Source organism: Amblyomma americanum, chromosome 2, assembly GCF_052857255.1.
Source record: "Amblyomma americanum isolate KBUSLIRL-KWMA chromosome 2, ASM5285725v1, whole genome shotgun sequence".
NCBI lineage: Eukaryota > Metazoa > Arthropoda > Arachnida > Ixodida > Ixodidae > Amblyomma > Amblyomma americanum.
Genome location: NC_135498.1, coordinates 125,582,992 through 125,594,282, shown reverse-complemented (window position 1 = coordinate 125,594,282; position 11,291 = coordinate 125,582,992). Strand labels below are relative to the sequence as shown.

The following is an 11,291-nucleotide window of genomic DNA, read 5'->3' as shown; positions in this document are numbered from 1 at the left end:
CTGCTTTTTCACACTAGCAGGGTGATGAGAAGCGGCCGATGCCATTGGCTGGAAGGTGTTCTTGGACGTGGAAGCCGCTGCGTTCTTAAGTTTTATCCGACTATAGTGGGAATGTGCTGCCAAGCATTACACTTTCAAGTGCAAAGTAAAGAGCTCTTAGTCAAGTGTCATCTTCGCCTGATACCATATTGTGTTCTTCTATAATAACATGTTAAAGGAAGAGGTGCTCCTGTTCGATCGCTGTTCTGCTGCGCTCCGTCGTTTTTTTTTTTGAATTTGTGTATGACGGCCATTTCGTGAGCCCACTGGTCCTCGTGTGGGCAGTGCATGGTACGGAGTGCGCTCTGTTTGATTTCGCGTGTCCGCAGCCACCGCGGTGGTTGGAGACCAACGCCGAAAAAAACCCAGTCTTCCGAACCTCATGTTGCGATAGGTATCCCGTCATACTAAATGCATTCCGGCGTCCAGTTAAGCATCGGCTGACCAACATGTGGTGAATAACGTCCTCGAACCACCATTACTGGTGTTAACGGAGTGGGATCTATCCCAACGCATCCTCCCGCAGAGGATGAAGTAGCGGAAGTGGAGAACAAAAAACCTAGCCTTCAGGAAAGAGCCAATTATAATAAGAGCACCTTACACAATGCGCAGAGCGAGTCGGAGTGTGATGAAGCCCCGTTGACGCTTGTCTCCTATAATAAAAAGTGGAAGGAACGGATTCCTGTAGTGTCCCATCCGAGTCAAGAGGGCTGAAACTTTTGGCAAGTGAATACAAACAAATTTTCGTCAGAAATTGTTTCCGCCGCGAAGGAGAAAGTTACGTCATTCAGGATAAATAGAGACGACAGTGTCTCTGTATGTGTTAATTCCTTGGCATCAGCTAAGCCTCTGGTATTGCTATCTGAAGTGGCTGTGTTAGGTGTCAATCCTTCCATTCTTGAGCCCTACACACGAAACGTTGGGAAAATGGAGCTGAGCGATGAGCAACTACAATTTCTGAGGGATGCCGCAATAAACTCGACACGCCAATAGACTATGTACCGGCGTCAAGAGCATGGAGCGGTGGTATCCCGTCCCATATATTCAGTGAATCTCACAAGCAGAGAAGACCGCCCATTGCCAGAGAGGGTGTTCTTGGGCTTCACTAGTTATCCTGGCAAGAGTACTTTAGACCAGAACTCCGATGGTTCAACTACCGGCGAATCGGCCACGTTGCAAAGAACTGCAGCGGGAAGCACCTATGCAAGGTTTGTTCGGAGAGCCATGAGCACACCCACTGCGAATCGTTGCTGCAGTAGAAGCGTGAAAACTGTATTGGTAATCATGCCGCTTCTTTCTCAGGCCGCTTCTTTCAATGGTCCTGCTTTCCTCAACTCGGCAGAACTGAGGACGGAGCTTGAAGTCGTGCTATAGAACACCGCTCCAGGGCAGGGCCAGATAAACAGCAAGATGCTCGTTAACATGAATGAACCCTCTTCAAAGAAAATAATGAAATACTTCAAAAAGCAAGCACCGGAACAAGGGCCAGGTCCCCGACTCTTGGCAACTTGCTTTTGTAAGGTTGGATTGGATTGGAAAACATTTAATTCGTCAGAAAAGGCAGAATGCAGACGATCCGTGCTAGGTGGCTATCAGTCCATGACTGACAGCGACCTGGGTAGCCCATTCAATGACCCGGGTTTGAACTCCCAAGTCTGAGCTGACCAACACGGCCTCCCACTGCTCGAGAGTAGGAACCTGTATTAGAGATTTCGGGGGCGGCTCCTCTTTACAATTCCACAATAGGTGATCATAAGTGGTTATATCACCACATAATGTACATGCAGGGTCGTATTCACCGGGGTAGAATTTTGACAACATGTAAGGCGTCATGAAGGATCGCGTCTGGAGTCGCCTCCAAGTGGTCTCCTGTTCCTTATTAAAGGCTTTGTCTGGAGGAGGGAATATCCTCCTTTCAAGTTTAAAATGATTAGTAATATCGTGAAAAGATGATAGGCCGTCCTTCGAGAAACTCTCAGCAACGACAGCGGCCCCTGCTCGGCTGACGAATCCTCGAGCTGTTATGTGTGCCGCTTCGTTACCAGGGTTCCCCGAGTGAGCCGGGACCCATATCAATTCAATAATTCTAAGTCTTTGGTTTGACCCAATATGCTCATTGCTGCCTGAGAAATTCTGCCCCTCGCATAATTGCGTATGCAAATTTAGAGTCGCTCAGTATGGTAGTAGCTTCTGTGTTAATGATAGCAAGGGCGATTGTCGCCTCTTCTGCCGTTTCCGAGGATTTCGTTATGGTAGTGCCGGAGACTATCAGTCAACCTTGCGTATCCACCGCCGTTTGTGCGAACGCTTGTTTCTGGGGATATTCTGCCGCATCTACATATACTGCATGTTCATCTTGGTTGTATATGTCGTGTAGAGCTTTTGCCCTAGCCCTTCTTCTCCCCTCGTGGTGAGCAGGATGCATAATCTTAGCTAGTGGCTTAACTATTATTACCTTAGCGATGCGTTTAGGTATCTGTGTTTTGGTATCTTGGGGTGGCAACTGTATGCCTAGTCTTAAACGATCAAGTATGGTTCTTCCTGCTTTGGTGCGGGAAAGCCGGCCTCTCTGCATTGTTAAGTGTGCCTCTGTAAGCTCGTCTAAGGTGTTGTGTACTCCCAAGCCCAGAAACCTTTCGGTGGAGGTACAGTTCGGTAGCCCTAATGCTGCCTTGTATGCTGTTCTAATCATAGACTCTACTTTGGCTTTTTCACTACTGTCTCCCAAGCCCAAAAAGCCAAGCGATATTGGTCATTTATGAACAATCTCCCTGAAGTCGTCTCTGGGTAAACTGTTCGAGAGGGTCGTGAGCGCGCGACTGAAGAGACTCCTTAGGAATAATGATACTCACCCGGAAACGCTGTATGGGTTTAAAGAAAAGCTGTCTACACAGGATATTCTCCTTGGTATCAGAGAGGATATCCTGGACAACCCCGGCAGATGTCAGGTCAAGGCCATCCTTGCGCTCGATTTAAAAGCGGCATTTAGCAATGTCAACCACCAGGGAATACTGGAGGAGCTTAAGAGAATCAACTGTGGCGACCGCACTTTTAATTACGTAAGGGGCTTTCTCTCCAATAGGAAAGCGTCAGTAAAGATTGGTGATCCGACCTCCTCAACATTCAATCTAGGTTCCAAGGGCACTCCACAGGGCGCGGTCTTATCTCTGCTTCTCTTCTTCAACCTGGCTACGCGTGGGCTACCAGAGAATATGGACCGAGTTTAACGCATTGAGCACGCTATATACACCGACATTACGATCTGGTGTTTCAGTGGTAAAGAAGGGGAAATTCACGACCGGCTTCAGGAAGCAGCGAATGTCGTGTGCCAGCATGCGGCGAGGCATGGTTTAACGTGCTCTCCTGACAAATTCGAGTTACTCCTGATCGACCATGGCAGAAACAGAATAAGAAACTTTTGTCGTCCAGTACCTCCGTCGCTATTATGGTCCAGGGTATGAGCATTCCGATCAAGAAAGAGATCAAGACACTGGGAGCTGTCATACGCAATGGCAACACTAACACCACTACAATCAGACAGCCAAAAGCCAATCCCGAGCAAGTCTCTAAAATGCTGCTCCGGGTAATCAAGGAAATAAATGGGCTAAGAGAGAAGGGGGCCCTAAAATTACTTCAAGCATTCATTCTCTCTAACATAACATACGCCACCCTGTACTTACTGCTTTGGAAGAAGGACAATGACCAACTTGATGTTATTATTCGAAAGGCAGTTAAGACGCCGCTGGGACTTCCATTGTGCACATCCACTGAGCCTTTAATACAGTTGGGGATACATAACACCATCGATGAACTAATAGAGGCCCACCATGTAAATCAACTTATCAGGCTCTCGAATCTAAGCCTGGCAGGAAAATATTACCGAAACTGAGAATCCGTCCCCGGAAATTCGCCGACAAGATCGACATGCCCATGCAGATGAGATCACACATCGCGACTTTCCCCGTACCAAAGCGCATGGATGAGGAATACAATAAAGGACGCAGACTAGCCAAAGCTGTTCACCTCTCTAAGTGCTGGCATGGAAGCAAGGACACGATCTACGTCAATGTGGCTGCACCCGTGTAGGGGGTCGCAAGAATTGCAGCAGTTTCACCCTGGGGGGATATAATAGCAAGCAACGTTATCCAAGCGGTGGATACCACATCGGCTGAAGGAGCAACTATCGCGCTAGCGATATCAAAGAACAGCGAGGCAACGGTTACGTCCGACTCACAAGCAGCGGCAGGCAGTTACTTTAGAGGTGACGTTGGGGCTCCGCGGTGGGAAATTTCGCAAACGTCTAATCCTTCTAACGTCCAGACCTTCTGGACGACAGGGAACCTATCAACGACGGGCAATGAGGCGGCCAATACAGCTTCTCGAGCTCTCCTCCTCCGAGTATCAGGCACGGAGCCTCTCTCTGACACAGCCAACAACCCCTCATCCTTAATAAGCTACGCAAAAATTACGGAGTACTGTAAGATCATAAGAAGGACATATCCTTTTCTTCACAAAACCCTCAGCAAATTTTAAGAGCACATAATCAGACGATTCAAACTAATACTTTGCCCAATCCCTACTTGAGTAAATGGTATCCAGACACCTACGACTCGTACTGCCCATTCTGTGGAGCAGTCGGCACACTCTTTTGCAGAATTTTGGAATGTCAAGAAAACCCAGACTTGGACAGCAATCCTGAACCGACATAGGAGCGTTGGGAAGTAACCCTTCATAGCCACAGTCCTCTCGACCAGATACGCTGGTTGAGAGGGGCCGGAATATGATGGCGGCCAATGGGTTCTCCTACTTTACCCATCCAGTATTTAAGTTCTTAATAAATCTTTTTCCTAGTCCTCCAGGTGGTCGAAATTATCCTGGAGCTCACCAATATGCCACCTCTTTTTCCTTTCTTCTCTCAGTCCCTCCTTTATCCTTTTCCTTACGGCGCGGTTCAGGTGTCCGCCGATATGTGATACAGATGTTGCGCAATTTCCTTTCCCCTACACAGCGCACACTGGGCTTGAGATATCGGAAGACTTCCTCCACCCTCGGCACTGCAAATGAACACAAGCGCTGCTGGCCTTAGAGCTTCAAAAGGTATTTGACAACGTATACCACACTGCCATATTATGCGCTCTGACTCACATGGGTGTTGAGAGCCGAACGCAATACTACATCACCTCTTTCCTCCGGGATCACACAGCAGCAATTCGGGTCGGCCCACTGAAATCCTTCCCGCCATGGTGGCTCAGTGGTTAGGACGCTCGGCTACTGATCCAGAGTTCCCGGGTTCGAACCCGACAGCGGCGGCCGCGTTTCGATGGAGGCGAAACGCAAAAGGCGCAGTGTGCTGTGCAATGTCAGTACACGTTAAAGATCCCCAGGTGGTCGAAATTATTCCGGAGCTCTCCACTACAGCACCTCTTTCTTCCTTTCTGCTTTCACTCCATCCTTTATCCCTCCCCTTACGGCACGGTTCAGGTGTTCAACGCTATATGAGACAGATACTGCGCTATTTTCTTTCTCCAAAAACCAAATATTATTATTATTTTTATCACTGAAATCCTCCGCTTTCCCTCAAGTTAATCGAAGGAAGCCTCAAGGGTCGGTACTCTATTTCTTTTAACATCACACTCATTCTGATGGCTGAAAAACGTTCTCAGATTTTGAGTGTCTACCATTTTTTCTCGCATACGACATTACGCTGTGGGCCACCGCAGGCAATCTCAGAAGGATGGAAGAAACTCTTTATTCAAGATTTAAAGTGGTGCCGTAGTGCACGGCCTTCATATGCTCCGCTTGCTCCACTGCCAAGTCACAACTATTGTTACTCCACCCAACCTCTCTGGCTCCACGCACCAGATCATTCGAGTAATCATCGCATGAAAAATATACACCGCGGCATGCGCGAACAGAGCCTCCGAAAACTGGTACAAGCGTTCGTGATAAGCCGGATGCTATACTCCCTCTCCTCCCCTACCTCTACCTCACCAAAACAGAGGCAGAAAAGATAGACGCACTAATAGGACGTTACTACAAGACGGCCTCAAGTCTGCCCAAACGCATCCTCATTTTTCGTCTCTTACGCACTGGAGTCGACAACACGCTCATTCAGCTGACAGAAGCACACCGCATAGCCTGGATAGACAGATTGTCTTCCACTACTACTGGACGCCATATTCTAGCCTGACTGCAGCTTCGACCGATCAGCCCATCGGCCTTTAACAACCGCACTGTCTCGAAATACGTCAGGGACCATCTCACTATACACCCCCTACATAAAAATATCCATCCAGTCCACCACCAGACTCGTCGGGCCACCCGCGCCTGCGCCTTGCATAAAGCACATGAAAATGAACCTGACATAGCCTACATAGATGCCACAGAGTACTGCCAACTCTTAGCTTACGCCCTCTTCATACTCTTGAACAACCTACAACACACAATACCAGGCTCGATCAGGGCAAACAACTCGATACAAGTCAAGAAGCAGCCATAACGCTAGCGATATCGTCTTCCACTGTTAACCTCATCCTGAGGGATTCCAAGACTGCCATTCAATATTTTGCGCGGGAAGGTACATGCTGCCGCCTATAAAATTCTCACCTACAACTCCCCAACCACCTCGCTCCATCCAAATAATCTGGGTACCGCCCCATTCCGGTAATCCCGGTAACGAAGTGGTCCATTCCGCTTCACTAGCTTACGTCAATCTAGCGGTGCATGCCGAAGACCCAGGCAGTGGCAGAGAGCGGGTGATCACATACCACGACATCAGTGTACATAACCGCGAAGAACGCCTACTTTACACCCAGCCACACACATCCCTGACAAAACAACGACAACCTGGCGACAACTCCAGGCTCACAGCTCTCCTTCCCCAGCGCCCCCTCCTTGCTCTTTTCTTCCCTTCTGCTCACGCTCACAAATCTTCCCTTTGTGGGGCTCCGAGAGCCACATTCGACCATATTATATTCATTTGCCGCAACTGCAACCACCAGCCCAATGGGCTCTCGCGAACTCGGCGGGGTGGGAGCTTGTAGTTTCTGGCTCCTACCCGGCCTGGCAACTAAGGCTGGTGAAAAGGGGGGAAAAGGTCGCCTTCGGACACTGGCTGCCCGCCACCACCCATGAACAGGAAACAGCCCGCCTCTGAAATTTGGACTATAAGGGCTTCGCCAAAAATAATTTTTTTTCAGCACCACCACATCCACCACCGACAGTATGAACGCTCCGATTGATGTTTTCTGCCGCGTCTGCATATACAGCTCGTTCGTTCGTTCCGTATTTTTTCTCTGAAGGAAACCCGCCGTGTTGGCTGAGTGGTTAGGGCGCTCGGGTACTGATCAGGAGTTCCCGGGTTCGAACTCGCCCCGCCACGGAGGTTCAGTGGTTAGGGCGCTCGACTACTGATCCGGAGTTCCCGGGTTCGAACCCGACCGCGGCGGCTGCGTTTTTATGGAGGAAAAACGCTAAGGCGCCCGTGTGCTGTGCGATGTCAGTGCACGTTAAAGATCCCCAGGTGGTCGAAATTATTCCGGAGCCCTCCACTACGGCACCTCTTGCTTCCTTTCTGCTTTCACTCCCTCTTTTATCTCTTCCCTTACAGCGCGGTTCAGGTGTCCAACGATATATGAGACAGATACTGCGCCATTTCCTTCCCCCCCCCCAAAAAAACAACTATATTATTATTATTATTATTATTATTATTATTATTATTATTATTATTATTATTATTATTATTATTATTATTATTATTATTATTATTATTATTATTATTATTATTATTATTATTATTATTATTATTATTTTCGAAACCGACCGCGGCGGCTGCGTTTTTATAGAAGCAAAGCGCTAAGGCGCGCGCGTGCTGTACGATGTCAGTGCACGTTAAAGGTCCTCAGGAGGTTGAAAATATTCAGGAGCCCTCCACTATGGCACTTCTCTCTTCCTTTCTTCTTTCACTCCGTCCTTTATTCCTTCCCTTACGGCGCGGTTCAGGTGTCCAATGATATACGGGACAGATACCGCGCCATTTCCTTTCCCCCAAAACCAAATATTATTATTGTTATTATTATTATTACTATTATTAATATTATCATGAACTAATCGCGCGCACAACCTGGACAAAGTTCTTATTCTTTAAATTGTTAGTGTATATTACCTCTCCCCCATGCTCTCTTCCTGTGCCCTCAACTCTTTCATTTCATTTCTCCATTCTGCCTGCTATTTTTCATTTCCTCAGATTCTTAATCAGTACCGATGGCAGATGCCGGGGCTAGCTTTCCTTTTTATTATTATTTTAATAAAACCACCTACCACCACATATTCGTCCCCTGACCCAGGGAGCCAGTTCTGCGCCATTACTTTCATCAAAGTCACAGCAGTCTTGAACGTTCTCAACGCTGAAGGCTTATAGAGAAATACTGCGCCATTTCCTTTCCCCAAACTCCAATTAATATTATTTTTCTCTGGAGGAAGAAGGAAGGTGGGAGTCAAAGCAAAAGGAAAAGTGGTGCCGAGGTGTAAAGCGCCGGAATACTTTCGACCACCGGCGGATCTATAATGAGTAGTGACATTACTCTCTTACATTTATAAGAATTTATGCTTACAAATGTAAAAAAAATACGCAAGACAAAAAACAGTGCGCACAAATCTAAGCACATATTGCCATTATAATCACTCCCACTACCGCGGGGGTGTAGCTCAGAGGTAGAGCGCTCGCTTTGCATGCGAGAAGTCCCGGGTTCGACCCCCGGCTCCTCCACTGTGGTATGTTTTTTTTTAATATTCCTTGCAAATGTGGGGAAGTTGGTGGGCTAGCGATGGCAGACAAGCAAAATTTACTATATATGACCCACTTCGCTAGAAATGCACGAAGCCTGCCAGTGTGACGCGGCATTAGAGCGCTCGAAATTCGTGTTCATGAACAGCTGCTGACACATCGTTCCACAATGTGATGAGAGGCATTTAAATTTCATTTCGGTAATCTCCTCCAGACTCTTCAGCCACTACATGCTCAGCCAGCGCGCGCATTGTCATGAAAACAACATTGAGCGGTAATTTCTACAGACATTGAGTGTCTGACCATAACGACGTTCACTGGTTTTCGTCAACCGCAGTTGAGTTCATTGCCTACACTGTATTTATAGCTGCTCTCCGCCATCTGGTGTTGCCGGCCAACTTTCATGTTGAAAGTCGCAACATACAAGACCCGCCTGCCCTTGCGCAAATATGCAGTCATGATGACGATGTAGCGGAAAGCTTTTGGGGAAACGTTGAATTGGCAATGAGTGAAGTAAAAGCGCACATCAAGGTCATCGTTGGAGATTTCAATGCCAAGGAAGTCAATAAGCTGCGGGAGACCGGGCCGTGGCTTGAATATGGTACAGGTTCTAAGAACGGGGTAGGGGGGGAGTTATAAGCTGACTTCGAATAAAGAAAAAGTTGAATGATGAGGAAAACTTCCTGCGCACGGCAGACCAGGTGACCGGAGGTGGGCTTGAAAACTCCCGTATGATAAGCATAAATATACACTACTTACGTCAGTAAAGGTGAATTGACTTAGTATTGCCATGGTCTAACGGAACCGTGCATGCAGCTGTTGAGTTGTAGCGGGTAATATTTAAATAGTGGAGTCCAGCCCGAGCGCTTCTCACGCCGCCATCCGCTTCGTCGTGCTCATGCCCTAAAGCGCATGTACAACGGAGCTTGGCAAGTGGCATTACTCCTACAGTGCCAAAGCTTAGAAAATGACTGGCGTTTAGCACTGAAAAGCATGAAATATGCTGCCGAAGAACAGTTCTCTTTGAAGGTCGGCACCACCACCACGGTCTTGGTAAATAATTACAGGATTTCACTTGTCTGCTTATGAGCGCTACTGCGAAAGCCTGTCCATGTCCTCTTTCATCCTCAATTTTTCTTTTTTTTTCTGCCATTTAGCGTTTCTTTGAGCTTATTAATTTATTATTCTTTTTATCTTTTATTTTCATTCAATACAATTGAATGCTGCATTCGACTACACGTGAACGCATTTACTTTCCTCAGAAATAAATTTTCAATTCATTCCACTTGAACTGCACACTGTGGGCCCGAAGACTTTTCACGGCGGGATGTACCTCAAGGCGCGATTGGTGTGTCTACTCACACAGGAAACCAGTTATACGCCTTTTCTTTCCTTGACATCAACGCAGTCTAAACCTTTCGCTCGTTTTGAGGAATGGAAATGCTCAGCGGTTAGGTTTCTCGGCTGCCTAAGTGGAGGTCCCGGGTTTGAAGGCGAGACGCGGTAGCCGCGTTTCGATGGAGGCGAAACGGGAAGGCGTCCGTGGGTTGTGCGATATTAGTCCACGTTAAAGATCTCCAAGTGACAGAAAGTATCCGGGAACCCGCTGCAGTGGCAGCCGTTCTATTATTGTGAATTGGAAATCGTTCTTGGGGAAAGGAAATGGAACCCGACCGCGGCGGCTGCGTTTTTATGAAGCAAAAACGCTAAGGCGTCCGTGTGCTGTGCGATGTCTGTGCACGTTAAAGATCCCCAGGTGGTCGAAATTATTCCGGAGCCCTCCACTACGGCACCTCTTCTTCCTTTCTTCTTTCCCTCCCTCCCTTATCCCTTCCCTTACGGCGCAGTTCAGGTGTCCAACGATATATGAGAGAGATATTGCGCCATTTTCTGTCCCCCAAAAACCAATTAATAAAAAAAGGAAATGGTGCCGTGTCCATCTTACATCTCGGCAGACACCTGAACCGCGCCGTAAGGAATGGGATAAAGGAGGGACTGAAAGAAGTAAAAAAGAGGTGCCGTAGTGGAGGGCTCTAGAATAATTTCGAGCGCCTAGTGATCTTTAACATGTACTGACATCGCACAGCACACGGGGACCTTTGCGTTTCGGCCCCATCAAAACATTTTCGCCGCGGTCGGGTTCGCACCAGGGTACTTCGGATCAGTAGCCAGGTTCGAAACCAACCGCCACGGCAACGTTTCGATGGAGGCGAAACGCAAAGGCTCCCGTGTGCAGTGTGATGACAGTACACTTTAAAGACCTCGATTAGCTCAGCTAATAGAGGATATGCGAAACGAAAGCTGTCGATGTTCATTGCGTTCATTAGCGTTGGCGCTGATAACGTTCTAGACGCCGATGATTTTGAGGAAAGGAATTGGTTTTTGGGGAAAGGAAATTGCGCAGTATCTCTCCCATATATAGCTGGGGTGGTCCTATCAGCCTTACTTTTTAACATTGCCGTATTGC

General features: G+C 47.8%; 1 non-coding gene across 1 annotated transcript; it reads left to right on the top strand.

Annotated features, from left to right (window-relative positions):
- Positions 1 to 8,734: 8,734 nt before the first annotated feature.
- On the top strand, positions 8,735 to 8,806 carry TRNAA-UGC (transfer RNA alanine (anticodon UGC)). The gene has a single exon. It is a non-coding gene; the product is annotated as a tRNA-Ala (tRNA).
- The last annotated feature ends 2,485 nt before the right edge of the window (positions 8,807 to 11,291 follow it).